The 23,177-nt window shown below is 40.0% G+C and overlaps 1 long non-coding RNA gene across 1 annotated transcript in view; it reads right to left on the minus strand.

Moving 5' to 3' along the window:
- Positions 1-23,177, minus strand: part of LOC141277981 (uncharacterized) — a 300,462-nt gene that overhangs the window by 53,787 nt on the left and 223,498 nt on the right. Inside the window, exon 4 of the long non-coding RNA XR_012329998.1 lies at positions 17,335-17,440. This is a non-coding gene — a long non-coding RNA (uncharacterized lncRNA). The remainder of the gene's footprint in view (positions 1-17,334; positions 17,441-23,177) is intronic.

Consider the following 23,177-nt stretch of genomic DNA (forward strand, 5'->3'; position numbering starts at 1 on the left):
TTGCATGTGACAAAACAGCTAGTTGGAGAGTCAGCCTCGGTCAGTGTCTATTTAGGGCAAAATGTCAAAAAAGAATGTCCTGCATTTGGGACTCAACAATAATGAACATGGCTAAATCTGAAAATTAACAAAAGAAAGTGAACAGCTTTTTAAATTCTGAAGAACATTAGATTCTGGTGTCCTTTTTGTTCTGATTGTTGTGGCTTAACACTCTGAAAAGACCACCTGTTGGGCTGCCATTTTGTGACAGTATTAAATGCAGCGATTGCATAAAAGAACACTTTCCAAAATAACCCGGCATTATTATTCACTTATTTTATAGTAAATCTGCATTCAAAGCCTGCATTAAAATATGAGGCTTTTCCCCTAAGTGAAATTTAAAGCTATAAGTTTGACATAAATGCATACTCAACCGTAAATGCTTGATTTTATGGTCAAATGCATTATCCTTAAAAATGAGTACAAGGAAACCTTTGATATGGCAATCAGAGAGTACGTTGAATGAAGTGAAACACTCAAAAGTGGTGGATGACAGACAGGGAATCCCCAAGGAAATGACACAAAACTGATAGCATATAATTATTAGACTGACACAGAGAGGCATAATGTAGTTGGAGAAAATTACTGTTGCCTATTAAAAGAATATGATATCCCGAGCAATACTGAAAGCATATTTTACTAGAACAATACCTCTGAATTCATGAATAAAAGAAAAACCATGTATGTATACGTATAGCTGATTCACTTTGCTGTACAGCAGAAACTAACACAACATTGTAAAGCAACTATACCCCAATAAAAATTAATAATAGATAAATAAAAGACAAAAGAAAAGCCATGCCCCAAGCTCACTGGCTTTGCAATTCACTTCTACTAAAAAATCCCTTCTAGAACACAGTGGAAATAAAAATATTACTAAGTCCAACTGATGAAAATGAAAGTTTATGATGCAAGTGACAACTAAGAAAATACAGAAAGAGAATACGAAAGTGAAAAGAGAACCTCTTCCTAAGACAGAAAGACCATTTCCTGTCAAACTTTCTAATAACCTTTTTGAAATACACATTTTGCCATTGAACATGACTGCTTGTACTGAAAGACATCTGTGTCACGTGAACAAATATTTTGGACGCATGACTCTATTTTCAGTTTTGTGGCTACTTTAGAATAGTGTGGTGAGGAGCAATTCTGTGTTCCATGAGTTTTAATGGTACAGGAGCCTGTTAGAGTTAATGGATTTTCTGAATTTGGAAAGCATAGTATTTACAAAATTTTTTTAAAATACTACTTTAAAAAGTTTCTAAGATTTCCTAAATATTTCACATTTCAGGTTATTTCTGATTATAGTCTTTTCCTTGAGATGATTTATTTCATTTGTTTTAAATTTGCTCTACTTAATGACCTAGAGTAAGTTCCATGGAATGCACGAGTGTATTGTCACAAAAATAACACGTCTTTATCATTGAGGTACAGCCAAAAAGTCTTTCCCTAAGTTTTTCAAAGTTTCTATTTGCTCAAGGCTTGACTTCTATAAAATGTTTTAAAAAGTGAAAATTTATTTCTATGTTGTATTAAAAAAGAACTTTTCCTTCTAAAGGAAGAAAAGTAAAAGTACTTTCCGTAAGCCTTACTTCCAAAGTAGAAAAGACCACGAAAAAAGAAATTCCAAGTTGATTAAGTTTGTAAAAATTTCATTGTTGATTTATGCAAAATATATTGTCATATTAATCAATTTTCCAATAAGTTCCTTAACTTACAGAGACTCTTGTGAGGTGTAAATTCAGAATATTTAATCAAAGTGTGAGTTTAAAAAAATCCCTCTCTGAGTATATTTAAAGGAAGACTTATGTCTAATAAATAAGCACATTTGGATTTTATACCTTTCTGACTTTATATTAGATGATGGTATTTAAAGAAAAGCCTACATCTTCCACACTCACAAGCAAACATAATCCCTGTTTTCCGAAAATATTATTTTTTCCCGTATGTTTCAGAGTATTTTATTGGGGAATATAACATCAAAAAATAAACATGTGGAAGAATATAGCAAAATGCAAATATTCATGAATAGGGACGGTACTGTAATGAGATAACTCTCATTCATAAATTTGGGATTTTCGTGGTGAAAAATTATGAATGCACCCAAATGTCATGGGCGTTCATGTGTCTGGAAGAGCTCAAGATACTGAAATAATATGGCAATTTAAAATTTTAGTTGATCTCTTATAAGTTTAGCTTCCTAAAGATCCGTTTTCCTGACATGAATGTCATTCAGTGGAATACTCACCACCCTTCCATAAGAAAAATGATATGAAAAACTGACAGAAGACATCATGTCATGTCTAAGACATGTCAAAATCTAGTGTCAGAGACCCTTGGAAGTCAGTGACTTAGCAAATTAATGCAATATAAAGCTGTTTGTGGAGCTGTTCTACATCCAGACTAAAATATACTTTATTCTCCTAAGGAGAAAAGCATCTTATAAATACCTCAAAAAGTAGGTAAAATTATATAACATATAATAAATTAATATGAGTTCCTTGTCTGCTAAGACTGAGTTCATGGACCTAGTTAGACAGAATCATGGCTGGAAACTAGAGCTTATGTAGACAAATAGGTTAGGCTTGGGAAAAAAAAAAGAGAAGTGTATCATTATGAGAGTCACAATATACCTGGAATGTCAAGGGTTAATAAGAAGTAAAGGGAAAGTGAAGGGACAGGAGAGATGAGGAAATAAGAGAAACGGAGCAGATGAAAGAAAGGATTCAATGGAAGGTATTGTTGGGCACAGCTAGGTGTCAGAAACAAAACTAGAAAAATGGGAACCACTTCGGAAGGAAGATAAAAAATAAATAATGAATGTATACCACATAGTAAAAAGAGAAAGAAAATAAGAAATAATACAAAGGCTTTCAGGCATTCCACAGAGCATATCTGTGGAAAAAAAAAATAAAGCAAGCAAGCAAGAAAAGAAACAGTGAAATTGAAATTTTCTCCAAAGGTATCTCATCTAGAAGCCTTCATTGTGCCTTCCTTTTCACATCAAGAATTTAATTTTGCATTCCCTTTGTCTGTCTTGAGCCACATTTCTAGTTTATTCCATGGATTTCTTTTCTTTTCTTTTTTTTTAAAGTTCTCCTTATTGGCTAAAAGAGGGGAATAAAAATCAGATCCCTGCCTAGCCTCTTTGTCCCAAGTTTAGGAAAGATGGGAATGTGTTATTCATCGATGTTTGGGTATCTGCTCATTTTCTCTCCTGTACCATAACAGCTACTGTTTCCATTTTCTTTAAGAGGGTCTCCTTACAATGCTAATGCTAACAGACTCTACACTATGAATTTACCATTAATCAATAAAGCTCCTTCTGTATGTTCATGGAATGGAATATAATAAGTTGAACTCTTCAACTCCAGGATTGTGGTTCTCAGCTGAGGATACATTTTATTTCTGGCCCTCTGGGGTCTGTCTAGGCTTCTGCAGGAGGTTGGGACCTCCATCAGGAGAGGTGGCTTATTTGGACTACCCTAAACTTCTCCCTGAATAAATACAAACTCTATATTTGACTGGAAGGAACTAAGTCCTTTTCTGACGCTTTCTGCTGGTTTCGTTCCAGGGCCACACAAGCTTACCAAACTTCTGTCTGTATTTGCAGCGTGGGGTTAATTCCGACCTGAGCTAATCAGTTATCCAGAAGGATACCTGGCCAGTCACTTCCCTAAACTACAGCACACGGGAGCAAGGACTAGTACCTGGGCAACTGCATCAAGTTACCAACTGTTTCTCTAACCCTAGTCACATTCCCTGGGCAAGAAACTTCAGTCTCTCTGTCTATAAATTCCAGGGTATCAGTTAGTTCTCACTTAACAGGCGTGTCACAATTATACAGACCCATTCTCTTCCACTGACCAACAGTACGCGACATTTGTTGAGGCCCCATGGAATGACGACGCTCCCCTTCAGCTGCGGATGCCCAACCCTACATATTCGCCTCCCGCTTTTGTCCATCCCCGACAAGGAACTTCAGTCAGCAGTCCTTATCCCCAGCTTCTCTCTGGTGCCCATGGCAACCCCATCTATTAATGCTGAAATGTGACTGCAGGGTTTTTTTTTTCTGGAACCTTTTTGAAATGAACTGTTGATGCTGCAGTTTTTGCACATCTTTCAACTTGTGCAGAATTCACAGCCGGAACTTACCAGCCTGAGTCCAGTCAGGTTCACTAAGACATACTATCTAAAACCTGCCATTTAACAAAAGCCTTCTGCATTTCAGAATTCATTTTCCTCCTTTCACCATTTTCTCTTAATTGCTATAGCAGAGAACTACTTTTGAGAGGAAACTCTCTTGCAAACCCTTACTTTAAATTTAAGTCAACACACACATACATAGTAAGCGTGTGTGTGTGTACATGTGATACATGAAGGAATATGCATTTAAAAGCTCATACATATTCTGCATCTAGAAAGTTCTACGTAACTTCAACTTACTAGTTCTCTAAGCTATCATACTAACCGGATTGATATTAGTTAAGGACAGAGCCCTAAAAGCCTCTTTTGCAGCAATATATTTTAAAAATTGCTTATAATTTGCTTATTTGCAAATTCTTTAAAATCGGTTTTTGAAAAGAAATGACACAAACATCAGTTTCTACGTAGAAGTTTGCTAGCGTCCAGGTAACGCGTGATACCATTTCCTGGTTTAACTTTCTCTTTCACAGAGTATTCTCCTGATTTAGGGTACTCTCACTTCCACCGGGAACTGTGCATTTACTCAGTTTACCCATTTTTGCTTCTCTGATACAATTATCATTATTCTTTTAGCTTTTTAAAAATCCCGCTTTAAAATCGTATTCATTTAATGTGTCTGCCTTTAAGAGATTAGAACTCCTATTACTCCTTCATGTGTATATCACCTGTTAAGGAAACATCTTTTATAAACTGCAATAGAATGCCAAGTTAATGGGATGAGCCAGAACTCCATCCTGGAATCACCCACCTCTGAAATTCAGCCACTGTACCGCAGGCCTCTCACTGTTGCGGCCTCTCCCATTGCGGAGCACAGGCTCCGGACGCGCAGGCTCAGCGGCCATGGCTCACGGGCCCAGCCGCTCCGCGGCACGTGGGATCTTCCCGGACCCGGGGCACAAACCCGTGTCCCCTGCATCGGCAGGCGGACTCTCAACCACTGCGCCACCAGGGAAGCCCTCAGCCACTTCTTGGATAAAAAGCAACAGCTGTGAGAGAGCATAGCCTTGCTAACATTGCACACCTGGTTAAGTCAGGCAAGAACTGGAAAGAGTTTCTACCTGAATTTGCAGGGGTGAGGGGGAGAATTTTAAAAGCTGAAGTGTAATGACCCCTCATGGGAATTTGAGTCCCAACTCAGGGTTAAATCTTGCCTCATAATAAAAGATGGATAAGGTCATTATAATCAAAAAGAGGGTCTGCTGAGCACCAGGCTAGGGCATGTCTTTGGGCTGGAGAGAAGGGCTTCCTCCTATAGCATTACTGAGGGTCCCAAGCACAGGATAATTTCATTCTCATCTGTGCAGACCCAAGCTGAACCTACAGGAATATAGGCAAGACCCCGTGGGCTGCAGCAGTTGTGGGGAAGCGGTCAGTTACCCTATAGGGAGAAAAGCTTTCTGGCTGCTTTCAGGAAGGACTGGCACAGGCAGGAAGAGTGAACCCTGACAGGTTTGCGAAGCAAGGGCCAGGTAGTTACAGTAAGAGATGGTCTTCTCCCCTGAACTGCTCTATTAATTATCCATGTGGGCAGGAATTGTTTCTCTTGAGCAGTTACTGATACAGATATTCAAACAGTTAATGAAACTCCATCTGTATAGGGGCTTCCAAGTGGGAGTGCAGGCTGAATTCATTAGTTTCAGACGTGAGGCTTTTTTTTTTTTGTAAAGCCAGGAGAAAACCCACAGTCCAAACAAACAGCGTTTGTAAAGTTCTGAAAAGACACTGCTACTGGAAATGAGGAGGGAGAAAAAGGAATAAATGCTTTCCAGCAAAGCCTACTTTCTTTAAAATGAAAAACAATGGTAAAGGTTTCCATATGTAATTAAAACCTCATTCTGAAGTTACCATTGCCACTGGCTCCCAAAGGACTCAATTAACAGGAAACTGCAAAGAATATGGTATTTCTTTGAGATGCTTTAAGAAATACTACCAGGAAGACAATAGGTTGGATAGTAGCTTTTACCTCCAAATGATAAGCAATTATGGTTCCTTCCAGGGTAGAAGAAAAGGGAGTAACGCTAAGAAAAGTAGGTTTGTAACGTGAAATTAGATTTTCAAGGGTGCATATTTATCACCAGACCTACACTGAAATTCAGGCTGAAAATGATACGTTCGTACAAAGTCCAAACTTAAGAAAATTCTTTAAAAATAAACCACAATCCCTCCCGTCCCCCGCCGTTCAGAATATTTCACCTGAGAAAGGAAAAGCGCTCACTCCACGCACACTTGACTGAGGTCTCCTTACCCAGACAGAGGCTTCCTTACAACTGAAGATGGTACCCAGTTCTGGTGACCATCTCGCCCCCGGAAGGCGGTTTCCAGGTGTCCCGGATACTATCAGGTTTAATTTCAAAGTACTGAATGAGGCTTCCATATGTGTGTAGCGATGGTAAAAAGAAGAGACAACTTGTGTCACTCTGCATGTTAGTGAAGTTGACAACCAAGCCAGGCAGCCATCTGTGACTTGCTTAAGCCCTGCTTCAGGTGGCTGCCTCTTTGAGTTGCTAAAAATTGGATCTTAGAAATTCAGTATCTGAAACAAGCCGCTGCATAGCCAGGGTACGGACAGACTGGAGGCTCGCCTACCCTGCCGAAACTGGACCACCATCCACACCTGGGAAGAGGCAACAGCAGCATTGCTGTTAGAGCTAATGAGCAAAAGCCGGGACACCTGGGATGAAAAAAATTAAATTATAAATAAATAAATACCAGCAAACTACCTGTTCGTCTCTACCTGGGAGGACCTTAGGAAGGCTAAACAGCGCCTTCATTTCTGGGCTTTCCCTTTGAAAAGGGAAGCAGACACTGGGAATCATTCCTTCTTTTCTTACAGGCTTTTTTTTTTTTTTTTCTTGGTCCTTAATGGAGATCTTGAACTGCAGAGCCGCCGTGTCAGAACTCAGATGGTTAACATTCACTTCTTGCTGTTTTATTGCATATTACTGTGAGCGCCTGAGCAGCGGGAGCAGATTCGGGCAATTACAATCAAGTCAGGGCGCACGCCGCGGCGGAGCAACACGAGCATGATGAGGATACTGATGAGGCACTTATCGAAAACCCCACATCATCCACGCGCATCAGCCACAACATGTCACCCCAAATGAGGCATCAGCTGCCTTCAAAAGGCTCATTGCACAGTGTTTACCGCTTCCCTCGGACCCACTTTTGATTTTACGGTCAGAGCTGGGTTCAAACAGCAGCTGTCTGGCAAAGGCAGGTCTGCGGCTTCTAGCAGCTTCCCCGAGAGTCCTGGGGCTTTGTCTGGGGAGATTTGGGGAGCAGGTCCTGGAAGGGGACGTGGGAAGGCAGAGAAGTTTCCAGGTCCGTTTCTCTCGAAGAGGAATCCCTTTCCCAGAAGGGGCCCTTGATTAATTTCAAGCACTAGCACACAGTGCTGGCATAATGGGGGTGGGGGGAGGGAAGCCAAAGAAGGAGACTTTTACAGATCTCCTTAAAATAGTAACAGGGTGGGTGGGACCTCTCACGCAGACAGAAGTCCTAGAAAGGTCAATCAATCCATTTGGGAAAGACAGGTCCACCCAGGAGAACCGTTCAGGTGGTGACAATTTTTAATTTGTTCATTATCAACTCATTCTTGGGTGGTTTTGGGGGGAGGGGGCGTTTATTAGTAATTTATAGGGAAGACTTTATTTCAAAAACACTGTTTTCTGCTATGGAGGAAGTAGGTATATTCCTAGTAACACTCCTTAAACTATTCTTGGTCACTTTGGGTTAATGCAACTTGCAGCTAAATACTTGGGGGAATGTATTTGTTTACACTGGAAAAAAAAGAATATGAAAAAATCATTGCCATCTATTTTTCAATCTATGTCATTCCTGGTAGGGAGAGACATCAGGCTGATACATTTTTGTACATTTTTTAAACGGTTGCATGAGTCAATGTTGTTTATTTTGAAGCTAAATGCTCTTGACTTTGCAAATACTCCTCCTCCGGTAAAACATTTTCCAGTTAGAGCTAGATCAGTTGAACCAATACCAATAAAAGCCACCCAGACTTTCCATGTTTTACTCTTTCGGAGACTTTTCAGCACAACCGCACCTCCACACCCACTAGTGTGTGCCATCTCAGTCACCCAAAGCAGTGGGAAGAAACGGCAGCACATGGCTTCCAGCCTGGTATGGGGCAGGCATGGAACAAACGCGGGCTTCCTTTCCCCCAGACCAATGATCTGTCCTGGAGACAGCACCACGTGGAGAACAAGGTTCAGCAAGGTGCTGCAGGGACATTAGGTAGGTTCAGAAGGCAGTGTGGACATGGGGCAGGCCACCAGGCAGAGCCACCAGACAGAGCCACAGACTGACGAAGGTCCAGGGTCCTAGGACCCAAAAGCAACCCTAATGTACCTGACACTGGTCTAAAATATCCTTCTGTACTGGGTCCTGGGTGTCAGGAACTCTTCCTTTTCAGTTTAATCACAACCATTGCTACTTTCTTTTCACTGTTTTCGTCCGTGATTCTAAAGCAGTTGGCATTAGGTTTTGAAGGGGATTTTAACATCTTTATAAAGAGTGGGGAACCAAACTAAATACTGAGTTTGAAGAACTCTGATAATTATGAAAAATTAATCTACTTTTCCTGGTAAGCCATTTTACCCACTCTTCAAAGTTAACATAAACCAGAGTTCCCAGAAAGTTCAGGAAAGGGGCTCCTTAACCTCCACTCTGTCTCAGAGGTTGTGCTGGTTTTCTTTCCTTCTGGGTCCCTTTGTCTTCTAAACCTTCTGAAACTCCTTTTATGCCCCTCATCCAGTGATATTCCAATTTGGCCCTTTCTACCCGAGCTCTTTGCTAGTTTCTGGGGGTCGTAAGTTTAAGCCCACAGGTTTGGGTTCCAAACTTGTATTCAAGGGAAAACCCCATTAGACACCGTCAAGGTTGGTGACCACCAAGCTCGGAGCAGCGCTCAGCTTTGTTAGGGCCAGGGGAGCCAAGGTAAAAGAAGGCAAATGTGAGCCTCATTTCCCTTTATCGTCTCAGCCCCTCGGCCTCCAGCGGGAAAGAGGAGGCTTGATGTCCCAAGAACCTGTGTTTATTAGATGATGCTAAATGAGTACTAAAGGGAATACAAGCTCTAAATGCATAAAAGAAAACGGGTGGTTTCCATGGGATAATGGAGAATTTTGGAAGGTTAGATTTAAAATTAACTCAAGAATCTTAGGTTCATCTTAGTCCTTCCAGATTTCGCCTAGGACTGATTTTCACCCTGTCCTGTCTTACCAAACTTCCAGTTAGCCTTTCTTTTTAGAGTTCTTCTAGCAGGTGACGCATATCGATGATGTAGTGAGAAAATGAGTATCTAGAGGTCAGCAGTAGATTATGGAGAGGATTCATTAAGCCATCAGATGCATTTGTATGGACTTTAGCAACCTTCTCACCATCAACAATGCCTGCCTTGGTCTTTGGTTCTAGGGGTTGCAAACACTTAACAATTCTTCAGTAAATTTTAATATCATTGGTTGTATATATGTGTATGTTTTAAATTTTTATGTGTTGATACCTTTCTATGTCTAGAGGGGTAGGGGGAGGCAGGAGAAGGACTGCAAATTAAAATGCAGCATGATACATTCTAGGCTGTTATCCAAACCAAATGAAAAGGAATTACTCATGTAGCGAATTCAGAGGGACTCACTGGTCAGATGGCTATTGAGTCTCCTAGTTTTTGACCTCTGGTTTAGTAATCTAGAGAAAAACAGTCCTGCAGGATCCTTGCTGGGAGCTCCATAGAAGATCCAGGCAAGAAAGACGCGGTTTGCATGTGTGTATATGCATGCAGAGTGCACGTCTGGAATGTGTGTGTGTGTGTGTGTTATCTCTTTGTGGGGTCATCATCTAACGCTCTTTGTGATGCACATTCTAAATTAGGCAAAAGAGATGCATCTTTCAAATGCAGATCATGTTTGCATTAGAAGAGCAGTGAGAACACTTGTCAGTTTCAGAACATTTATGTGCTAGAAGTACTGTTAGCAGAAGAGCAGTTTAGATAAATTCAAGACTTTTTTTGCTGATCACAAACATTAAGCTTCACACCTGAAGCCCTCAACCCCCCGCTGTGCTCTAATCCTAGCACCATTCACCCTTAGAGACGCAGAGTGCTGTGCCTGGGCTCTCAAACCTTTGATTGCCCTTACTTCGAATGCCACCACCTGCAAAAATGCCTTTTGATTCCCTTTGAGCCTCTTGAGAAGGAAGTAAAAATGATAATTCATGACAAACATTAATTAATTGTTTACAAGATGATCTTTTCTTTTTCCAACTTCTGTTCAGCAGACATGTTGAACTGCAAGATTCCACTCCTGACGCCAGAATTTGTCAAGAGGCCTGCATTGTTGTTTCTCACTGAGGCATAGGACCGACTGCGGGCCATTGTTTCTCCAGCTCAAGAGGGCCTGCCTGGTTCTTGTTGGAAGAATGGGGGTGACATGCGTGAGTTCCCAAGTATAAAAGAACTCCCGGTTCTAGAAAGGAACAGGAGTTTAGCCACTAATGCAGAGTAAATAAACATTTTTCACCACCTCTTGCTCCATGTGATTTTTTTTTAAAGGTCAAGAGATGCCATTACAGTATTTTAAAAGCTTCAAATTATGTTTAAAGAACGTATCACTAAACTCACAGAAAACTTATCAGAATTTGGGAACCCACTGTGATTGTTTGGTCCTTGAGTTTTATCATTACTGGAAGGCGGATTGTAAAAGGAATGCAGATGCCCCATTGTTTCTAATATCCTGCAATTTGCACAAAGTGAATGTGGCTCAAGTTCTTCCCCATTTCCCTCAAAATATGGAAAATCTGGAGACCATTCAATTTCAAATTTTCCTGTGGTCCACATTGCAGGTCACACATTCTAGACAGATAAGAATAAGCCTTTGGGGACCTTTCATGATGAACATGTTCAAAATGCAAAGAATGGATCATGTTCCTCTGAAACCTCCAATTGTGTGTGTGAAAGAGAGAGAGAGAGAGTAAAAGGCAGGGGGAGATTCAAATGAAAGAATAAAAAGCTTACTTCAAGGAAGTATAGAGTAACAGCAGAAAGACTTCCTCAGCATCTGAGGTTTTCAGATTTCAAATTAGGAGCCCTTAGATCACGGCTGCTAGGCTAAAAATCAATTCTATATTTTCTGAGTTAATGCGAAGGATTGCACTTAACAGACACGGAGACTAATAAAGTATGCAGAAGGAGTAAAAGTCGCGCACACACACGCACAGATTCAGGCCTTAGTCTTGGCCATGATCCAGCACAATGATGTTTCAACCAGATTTGAAAAAAAATCAATAACATCTGTGGTATAATGGTTAATTAAAGCAGCTCTTCAGCGGAGCTCAGGAGGAGAGGCTCGGCCTGAAATTCAGACAGCTGAAGCCTGATTATCAGGAAAGAATGCTTTTTTAGCTCTGAGTGGGTAGGCCAAAAGCTGCAATGTGCCGAAATGGGGAGAGAAATTGCTTTTATTTTAACTTTCTTTAAGTAATCAATACATGCTTTTCACCTGTATTAGGACACCGCTCGGCTTCAAAGCCTGTTACTCCACTTCAGCATAAATTCTAGCTACTGTCTTTTGAACCTTAGGTTTAAAAAGGAGCCCCATCCCCTGTAAAGCAAAAGCAAAAGAAGCAAAAGAAAAGAATATGCAGGTGTGGTTATATGTCCTTGAGAGCAGCTAAAGCTCAGGCTCTAGGATGGTTCGAAGTGTTTAATCCATAAGCTATGAGCAAAGCTGACCTGACCTTGGGGTATACAGAGGTCATAGCCAAAGTACTAAGGTGGTACAGCAGAACGACTAAAAATCCTCAAGGCAATTGTGAAGGGCAGGGTCAAATTTCCCCCTTCTTTTTGTCTTCTTATTGTTTTGAGTTCTGTGCTAGGGATGTTTACCTTTTGAAGGACAAAGGTCAAAGAATCAACAATGATGCCTCCTGGCCATAGATGGCAAGGTCAGCAGGTGACTTCTCTAAAGAAAAAACATTAGTAACACCCCACCTACTATTTTCTTGGCCCCCTTGCTTTGCCTTCTATTTCGGATATTGTTCCTGGACAGCAGAATCTGCGTCTTCACATCACTGGCAAATTTTGAGAAGCACTTGGTGAAACCATATGGCTCTCTCTAGATGACGGAAATCCTCACACGAATACCAGTGAATAATACAATTTGTCAATCGGTCATTTATTTTTTCATTCAAGTTTTTATCAGTGCCAAGCATGTACCCACTACTGTGCAGGGTGTCAAGGTTCCGAAGACAAATAAGAGATGGTTCTTGACCTACAAAGCTCATTGCCTGTCTGAGGGATGTGTGCTTGTGAACAAATAATTGCAAACTCATTGGAAAAAGAGCTCGAATAGAAGGGTCAACAAGAGCTAAGAATTTTGAAACTCTCTGCTGTCAACTGAGCTCAGGAAGGGGCAGAGTGAGGGTTTGGGAGCTTCAGCGGGGAGTGACACTGGAGCAGAATCTTGGAGGATAAGGAAGAATTTCCAGGCAGACAAGGGAAAATGAAAGGCAGGGAAGGCATTCAGAATTATGGATACTTCTGTGAACTGTCAGGATTAGTTTGGAAGAACATATATAGAAGAAGTGATACAAATGTCTTATAAAATCTTCATAATTAATCTTTATATTTTACATTGGCTCTCCCCATGTTAAGAACTATCAGGACCAGAGATTCCAACACCATCCTTTAAAGCTATCACAACCTATTAGTTCTTTTTTTCTTTCATCTGACCATACTCCCTCAGGGGAGGTTGGGAAATTCATTGGTATCTTCTCTTCTCTAAATGCACTTAACCCCTTTGGCTTTTCCTCAGGGCTCCAGTTTTTCATCCTATGACTTTTCCTTTTAACCCTTCTCTGAGTCCTTTCCAGACTCCCTTTCTCCACAATTTCAAAATGTGAACTAGCTTTAAAGGCATCAAGGAGCTGCCCTGCCCATCAGTACACTGTATAGTAAAGTATGCTTGAGAAGAACTAGTAATAATGTCTACCACTTTTCATCTTTAAAATGTTGGTCTCTGGGGGCTTCCCTGGTGGCGCAGTGGTTGAGGGTCCGCCTGCCAATGCTGGGGACGTGGGTTCGTGCCCCGGTCCGGGAGGATCCCGAGTGCCGCGGAGCGGCTGGGCCCGTGGGCCATGGCTGCTGAGCCTGCGCGTCCGGAGCCTGTGCTCCGCAGCGGGAGAGCCCGCAGTGGCGAGAGGCCCGCATACCGCAAAAACAAAAACAAACAAAAAAATGTTGGTCGCTGGGTAAAATCTTGCTCCTCCATTTACCGTGTGATCTTGGGCAAGACACATGAATTCTTTGGGTTTCAGTTTCCCCATCTGAAACGTGGGTATAGGTCAATAACTATCTCATAAAATTGTTGTGTAGATTTAATGAACTAATAATCGTAAAGTGACTAGAATAGTGCCTGGCACAGAAGAATTGATAGATTAGTGATCGTTAAATAAATCAGTTCCCAGCACTTTAGCACATGGTTCTCTGACCAAGCTTATTTTTATCATAATTTTGCTTGTCCATTTTATTGTCTCAAATGCTCCTTACCAGGTATGCAATTCAAACCTTCTCTACTTTGATATGGATCAAATCTCCACTATCACTCTGAATTTGATTTTGGTCTTTTAATATATTATCAACTCATCTTTAGAGCCAGTTATTTACTCCTAATTTTTATTCTATTCTCCGTGTTTTAAAATAATTTTCAAATTATGTTGCCAGCTTTTCTTGCCAGCAAAGGAGTGATATTTGCCTTCACATTTCTCTGGATAACTTCTATGATTTTATTATCTGAGGACTGACTCTACCTTCTTGTATTTGTCTTTCTGATTTGGCTGTTATGCTATTCCTTGGTAAACTGGTATAATTTCCAACTTTTACAGCCATTTATTTAGCACCACATCTTTGTTTTTGGAATAAGGCAAGTGTAAGTAATTAAATACAATTTAAAGTGCATATGTCTCGAGCACCTATCAATTTAGACACCAGACTCTCTGTTGTGAATACAGAAATATGACGAGTGTTGGTTAGGATTTATTTCAGCTGCTAATAACAGAAACTTGACTATGTGTCTCAGCACTCCAATGTATTCTCCTGTGTAAAATACGGTGGGATTTAGGCAGCCCAGACAATGGGAACTCCAAAAAATCATCAGGGACCCAGAATCTTTCTTCCTCTATTTTGGTCTTCACCCTCAAGGTCATCTCATGGTCCAAGATAGTTGCTGAAACATTCGCTACTACATCTGTATCCCAGGCAGCAGGATGAAAAACGGAAGCAAAGACTCCTTCCGCTTAAGAAGTCTTCCCAGAACCCCCACTTAACAATCCTCGCATCTTTTGCCAGAGTCTAGTCACATAGCTAACCGCATGGAGGCTGGGAGACGTAGACTTTATTCTGGTGTCACTCGTTCAGCCAAAAATTCATGTTCAAGTAACCAGATGAGGCCCAAGACGAAGTCACGCGTGCTAAGACCCACGTCAGCAAACCAAAACTTAACTAAGTTTCTTTGCTCAGCTCTCCCAGAAAAGGAGGGCTCAGGTCAACAAATCAGTGCTCACCTCTCAGCACAAGTCACCAGGCTCAGCTCCAAGACTTCCCTTTGCTCCGTGTAAGGCGCCAACCTTGCAATAACCAGTCGTCTCTGCCTCCTATGACTTCCCTGTTCCTGTTCCCTTCTGCCTATAAAAGCCTTTCATTTTGTACAGCTCCTCCAAGCTCCTTTCCATGTGCTAGAGTGCACACTGCCCAATTCATGAATCACTGAATAAAGCCATTAAGACCCTTAGAATTTACTCAGTTGAATCTTGTTCTTTAGCAGTCAGGATTCTGATGCTAAGAAAGAAGGGGAGAATGAATTTTAGTGTTCAACGAGCAGCCTCTGTCACAAAATGGTCTCTGGCAATGAGGAGCTCAAAGTTCAGTGGCACTGATAAACACACAAATAAATTATTGTGAGACAGTGAAATGAGTGCTAATCCATTTTATGTGAAGTTATTTGTATCTTTTAATTTCCATTCACTGATAAGGGTTCACTCTAATAGAAAGTGTTCCTTACTTCTTCCCACCATCAGCTTTCTGCCAGCCCCTGCCTTCCTCCAGGCTGAGCCAGGCACAGTGAAATGTGGTTTGATCTGATTTCCCAAAGGACAGTCTCCATGGATTTGGGGGGCAGCTAAAGGGTAGGGAGCAGGCCTGGGTTATTTTTACAGAGAGTGATTGACTGGGGAGGCGCTCAACAGGTGCTGGTAGAATGATCTCTTGTACTTAAAAAAGTGATTTTCTAGCTCCTCCTGGCTTCTTTGCTACTGAAGAAAAATGTCCACCTCAGACCATTTCTACCAATGCAGAATGATTTTCCCAAAGTTCTCATCTCATGCCGTTGACCCAATAGCTTTGGGTCCTTTAACCTCTCTGGCCTGAATTCTCCTAATATTCCTATCTTGAAGTTTTGAGCATGGAGAAAAATAAGAATGCTATTACAAAAAGATTAATTTTATGTTTTTCTAAAGACTTCATAAATCATGAATTGATTCTAGGATTTCTTTTTCATTTGGCAAGGAAAAGTGATATAAATATGTGTAATGCAGATATTTTTAATACAAAAAATACACACACACACACACCAATGAAGATCAAATGAACCAAGAGATATGAAAAATGCCTTGAAAATGATATTAAGTAGTATTATATAAACATAAACATGAAGGGTTATATTAAGTTTGTTATATTAATAACATTTTCACTAGGATTTCCAAAGAGAATGAAGGTGATAACTTCTGTTCTTGTAGTTAGGGAGGAAACATATATGAAACCACTGGGGAATTTTCAATGCAGAATACAACGAATTTATATTGTGCAGAGAGGATGCTCATAAATGCTCAGGATGCATTTTAGTTGAAAATTCAAGCAATACCTATGATGGAGTACAATTCATTCATTCAATAATGGTTATTTGTAGGAAATAATGGGAAAACAGTAACAAGGAATATGAAGCTAGAATGAATTAAATAGTGTGACAAAAGTGTTACTGACACAGCACAAAATCTTGCTGCTTGAATATTCAAAGCCTGCAGATCAATTAAACTCTATCACTAAATTCAGTTCACTTCTAAGTGAAACTCATTTAACTTTTATTTTCTGGATTCATTTCATTTAGGAGAATACTAAAATAGACTCACAACCACTCAGCTAGCAACATCATCAGCTAAGTGCTACCTATTACAGAGAATTGCAACCTTTTATCAGGGTTTCTTTTTTTTGTTTTGTTTTTTTTGGCAGTACGCGGGCCTCTCACTGCTGTGGCCTCTCCCGTCGCAGAGCACGGGCTCTGGACAGGCAGGCCCAGCGGCCATGGCTCACGGGCCCAGCCGCTCCGCGGCACGTGGGATCCTCCCTGACCGGGGCACGAACCCGCGTCCCCTGCATCGGCAGACAGACTCCCAACCACTGTGCCACCAGGGAAGCCCCATCAGGGTTTTTTAATTTCATTGGTTTTGAGTTTTTTCTTTGTTTGGTTGGTTTTTGTTTTTGTCTTTGAGATTTAACCATCGTGCACTAAATATAGCATCAGAAGAACTAATATTGATGCCCAGCACTTTTCACCTTACAAAGTCTTTTATGCACGTTAAATTAATTCAATTAACATTTAGCAAGGCAGGTTCTATATAAAATAATTTCCATTTTACAGATAGGAGAACAAGATACAATTACTTAACTCAAAGCAATATTCACTCAAAAGAAAGGTGAGGGTTCAGGTGGTTATAGTCACAATGAGATGAAAGAAACTCTTCAATTCCCAAAATGTATTCTGGATGATGTGCCTCTTATTTCTGAAATGCTCTTTTACCATTAGACTACATAGAGAATCAAACTGAATAAAAAGGAATTTGTCTTACCTGGACTAAGGTGCTGCTGGGCTGTGTCTAACTCAACATTAGTTATCCTTGAGCATCATAAATATGTTCTCACTTAGGACCAACTGTCTTTTTTATCATTTCGTCTCTAGCTCTCTTTACATATCATCATATGTAAAATTTTCAGAATAGTTTCATACTTACTTTTTAACCATACATACTTACCTCCCATGCTTATATGAAATAAAGGATGTGAGTGTTTGAAAACTCAAGAGACTCCATTTCAATTGTCTTCTGCATAGTACACTCTGATGTATTCACTCCCAACCTCCTGAAAGACAGAGAAAGAAAAACTCACACTTGACTGAAAAACTAACAACTCATTGCCAGCATCTTGGAGAAATTTTTTACTAACTAGAAGACTGAGAAAGTTGTAATAATAATTAAAAAAATCAGCATATGATATTTCTCAAAAAGAGAACAGCCCCTTCCTACCGATGGCCAACATTTCTGACTGGCTTGTATGACAGCTATATTTCCAAGTTCCTTCTCCCTTGCCCCAGAAAGACTTGTTTTCCAGACACACCAATGCAGACTCCTCCTCCTGCCTCATGCCTTGAATGGGTAGGTGAGAGAGCTGCCATCTTAAGACCATGTGGGGACATGCATGTGGATAAAATGCCAACACTCAAAAAGGATGGCAGAGCAGAAAGTCAGAAAGTTGTTAACAGTTGAACTGCCAGGACAATCCTGAAACTGCCTACCTCTGAACATGATGGGTAAATGCATGTTGTTATAGTCTATTCACCTGTTAGATTTTCTGTTACTTGCAGCTGAAATCATTCCTAACTCAAGTACCAAACACAAAATGGTGAGGAAGTACATGGTCTCATCATGGCTCTCTCCTCTCTGGCTTGGGACAAAGACATAACTGGGCAGCTTTCCACTACTGTCTAGGTGCTGCATTTTAAAATAAATCATGTTTATTCTCTGATGACAAAAGTAATTAGTGTGTATTGTAGAAAATACATAAAGTCAAGAAATACACAAAGGAAAGATGAAATCATCTAAAATCTCACCACTTAGAGATAAATAATATTTTAATTTTTATAAATAATATTATTTTAAAAATAATATTTATAATTTTTAAAATATATAATTATTTTAATATTTTAGTATATATATTTATTTTTTAATTGTTAAAAATTAGAAGTATATATTTCTAGCTTGCCTCTATGAACTTACAGGTTTGTAAACCATACACAAATATGTACACAGGTTATTTTACAAAATGGAATCACTAGAATATAATCTATGCAATTGTATTTTTTCTTTTAATATATGTTGAATGTATTTCCATGCTAACAAACATCTGTCTGCATGGATATATATTTGGCTGTATAGAGTTTCATTGTATGCTGATACCAAAATTTATTTTATCATTTGAAATTTCAGATATTAAAAAATAGCTTTTAACATTTGATTATATATGTATGTTATAAATATACATTTGCTTATATATGTATTCCTTGGGACAAAAACATAAATATATGTTCCTTTCTATGCATAAGTACACATATATCCTTTTAAATTTTTTAACAAATTTGGGATAATGATGTACAGGTAGGTTTGATATCTTTCTCTACTTTTCTATATATAATTAATTATTCCTATTTAGTTAAATATTTACCTATTACATTATTTTAATGGCTATATGATATTTTACTATCTAGGGATATTAGCATTTATTTAATCAGCATCCTACTATTAGTCATGTGGACTATTTCCAAATTTTGTTATGAAACAATCATCAACTCAAAACAATATTATTTGTCCAAGATTATTTTCTTAAGGTACATTCCTGAAAGTAGAATTACTGGGGTCAAAAAAGACCATTTACATTTTTAAGCTTTTAATGTATATTTTGAAATGGTCTTCCAAAACCACTGGAATAATTTGTACTCCTGCTAACAGCATAAGAGAGTATTCATTTCCCCGAAACTAGAATGCATTCGGAAGAAGACAAAATATTGTCCCGCATTGAGCCCATATTTCCTCAACTATTTACATTTAGAAAGTTCCTTTGCAAAAAACCAATAAGAAAGAAACAAAGTGAGGGTTTTGAAAAGGATGAGCAGTGGTACACAGGGTCCTGGTAAGGGCACTCCCTACCTATAAGCAGTTAGGCTACAGCAGAGCTGGGGAAGTGGGTGTATCAGAACTTGCTGCAGAGTGTAGATTTCCGCAGGTTTCACAGGTTTGAAGCGTCAGCAAATCGGGCTACAGGGTGGTGGAAGATGCCATGTAAGTGTATCATGGCCAAAATAGGGCCACTACTTTGAATGATATCCAACACACTCTTCCCAGCCTGTGCATCCTCAAATTTAAAAAAAGACAGGATATTCTACAGAGATGAAAAAATAAGAGCAACCTCAGATTTCTGCTCTTCAAAGTAAATGCCAAAATTATACATAGTGAGAGGGGACAAGGTTATGGTCCAATTAGGTTATACTCAGTGAGAACCAAGTAGTTGTTCATATGTGAAACTGATAGCGATTATGATGTGGTATAATGCAGTGTTGCTCTAGTAGTAAACATCCCAAATTCTATGAGCATGCATTATACTTTATAATATATGCCTAGAATCATCTTTATCAATGAGAACTTCCTATATGAACTCTATCATGATTCCTACCAAACAAACAGATTTTTTAAAAAACCAATAAAATTATAAAATTCTAATTTAAAAAAGTCTGTTGAGGAACCAAGCTAGACATGATACCTGAAAGCAAGAGACATTACTGTAGTTCACCAGTGCTGGGGGCCACTGGAGGAACTGGAGCTGGTTCTTTGGAGGTTCAGTCTAATTCTCTTTATAAATCAAAGCTTCATGGGAGGAGTTTAGGCTGAGCCCCAAGACGCTGGATCCATGCTTCTGAGCTCTCGCCTGGTTGGCAGGGGTCCCTTTCCACCAGAAGGTTGTATATAGCTCCTAGCCAAGGCTGATTTACCCAGTCAGCACAGTAGGCAGCACAGTAGGGCCTTGGGCTCACCGTACTTTAGGGACCCGCAAAAATACTAATTTCTTTTAAAATTAGAAAAAAAAAAAACCCCAATTGGTTCATATTTATACCCATGGAGTCATAACATTTTTAATTTTTACTTTTTATAATGGAGAAAGCTACTCACAAAAGTGCAAGTGTATAAAGCCCACGACAGTCATCGTAAAGCTAGAGAAATAAGCCCTGGTCAGTCAGGCAAAAGCTGCAGCTCCCCAGGCTCAGCCTAGCTCCCAACCTCAGCAATCCTCCTCTTCCCTGAGTTGACAGCTGCAGGGTCAGTCCCACTCCTATTTCAAATACCAATTCCTCTTTCAGCCACAGGAAGTGCTGGGCCCTGAGTAGAGGACCCTAATAGGGAAGAACCTAAGGATACTGAAAACTCAGACCTCAACTGCCCTGTGAAGTACTTTAATGTTCCAAGTGAAAGCCAAGTCCTTCAACAGGTAGTGGCACTGCTATATAACACTGGTATTGAGGGCAAGTATTAGGTCTTGGGATTCTTCAGAACTTCATATAGTATAGACTTGATAAATATTAGATGGCTGGCAGTCTGGCTCACTGGCTGGATATATGGATGGATGGATGGATTGATGGGTGGATGGATGGATGGATGGATGGATGGTTGGATGGGAGTGATAAGGATTAGAAGCCATCTTCAGAGGCCTGAACTCTTAAAGACTTAAGACAGGGGTTAGCAAACATTTCCTGAATCACATAGTAAATATTTTAGGCTTTGTATTCTCTATGGTCTCTGTTGCAACCATGTAACTCTGCTGCTATAGCATGAAAGCAACCATAGACAATATGTAAATGAATGGTGTGACTCTTCCACTGAACGCTGAAAGTTGAATTTCATATAATTTTCACTTGTCACGAAATATTACTCTTTTGATTTTTTTCAACTATTTAAAGATAGAAGGACCATTCTTAGCTAACAGGCCACACAAAAAGAGGCAGTGGGCCAAAACTGGCCCACAGGCTGTAGCTTGTGGACCTCTGACCTGACCAATAGAACATGGCTGACCATGAAAGACTTGCTCCAAATGAAAAGGCCATAGTTGCTACTGAGGAACCAGTCATTGGAGCTGCCCTGTCCATCACTCTAACAGGGCTTGGGAATGTCATCCAAACCTGCCTAGGCCACTGAATTAAGCTTTACGCTCTCTTCATTACCAAGGTTAAAACTTTTATCCATCATTCTACAGAGGTTCCTGGCCTTTACACAAAGCTTCTGGCCTTTATCATTCTAAGAACCCTGAACCAAGCAGACCAAATTGATGTGATGTTCTATCATTTCAAACTCAACATGTTTAAAAATGATACCCATTACCTTTCCTTCAAAGTGAGCTCCCCATATTTTCTAAGAAACCCAGGTTCAAAGCCTTAGACATCTTTGAATCTTCCTTTTTCACCCCCCAGATCTGTTTTTGCCTCCAATCTACAAATTTGACCACCCCCTACCCCAGGACTAGGACAGGATCTGGAGGAAAAAGAACAGTCATGGGTTCTAGGTCCAAATCTTCAATGAACTGGCCAGTGAACTCTGAGCTCTCCCTGACTTCAAGCTCACTTTAAAGATGCTTTAGGAATGCAGAGAAGGGAGGGCTGCATCCTTGTGAACTAGGAGTGTTCAGGAAGCATGAACACTTGCATGGACCTTGAAGAAATGGTAAACATCTAAGTTGGTAGCTGCTGAATGGCATTCATCTATGGCAGCGGTCTCTAACTTTTTTGGCACCAGGGACTGGTTTTGTGGAAGACAGTTTTTTCATGGACTGGGGGTGGGGAGATAGGGGAAGGTTCAGGCAGTAATGGGAGCGATGGGGAGCGGCTGTAAACACAGATGAAGCTTCGCTTGCTTGCCTGCCACTCACCTCCTGCTGCGTGGCCGGATTCCTAACAGGCCTGGAGGCCTGAGAGTTGGGAACCCCTGATCTACGGGATGGTCAGCCTTCTAATTATCTGGTTTATTGCTCTTACTCATCTTCCTTTGTCAATACCTAGTCTTCCTACATTGGATCTTGACATTACCTATGACATTATCTATGTATCTATGTATTCTAAGAAAGGCACTTTAAAAATGAAGTCTTTCACCACCACTTATTCACTAAATACTAGACTTTAAGAATATCTCCTTTTCATTGAAAAGGAACATTCAGTTCTCTGGATATTGTAGCCTGTCTGAAATGAAGGAGAACAGACTGACAGCAAAAAGAGGTAATTTAGCCAGAATTCCTGTGCTCTGTACTTGAACTATAAGCAGGGTCTTCATAAGGACCTTGTGCACTTTTAAACTTTAATAACTCAGGTTGTGCGTGTTAGAGAAACAATCTGTAAACGGTACTCAAAAGTAAATGTATTAAAGTTTAGGACAACTATATTATGCAATTGCACGCAATATGTACTCATTTCAGATCCTGTGATAAATGAAATATAGTAGAATTGAAGTTCATGACAGCTCTAAGAAGAAAATGGAATTTGCCTTTAAATTCCATTTACAGTTTACTATCATGTCTACCTCATATGCTTTTGAAGTTAAAAGTTTAATAACGGCACAGAGACTTTATAAAGAGCCTACACTTGAATTCAGCGATAAGTATAGTTAGAGAGAACATCACACCATCTCTTAGCAAAGATAATATCCCTGCTTACTTTGGTGGCTTTTAAAACAGCTTCAGAAATAGAAAGTATGGTGAGTCTCTGCAGTTAGTACAACTCAGTAAACAAGAATAAAACAGAATCTCTGAAACCGGGGTCTAGTTCCAAGCTTTGCCAACAGCTCGGCCGAGTGATTCAGGAAAATTAGTTCTCTCTCCTGTCCTTCAAGGTTTTTCATCCTACGCTAAAAATAGGGTTACATGGGCCACCAATTCATGGTCACATGGCTTTTATAAGCCTGTGTGTGTGCGTGTGTGTGTGTACACAAGGAAAGGAGGTACCCTTTATATTTTCCCAGTTAAAATACTATTCCAATGTATCCCAGTAGAGGTCAAAACACTGTGAAAA

The sequence above is a fragment of the Tursiops truncatus genome, chromosome 2 (genome assembly GCF_011762595.2).
Source record: "Tursiops truncatus isolate mTurTru1 chromosome 2, mTurTru1.mat.Y, whole genome shotgun sequence".
Lineage (NCBI taxonomy): Eukaryota > Metazoa > Chordata > Mammalia > Artiodactyla > Delphinidae > Tursiops > Tursiops truncatus.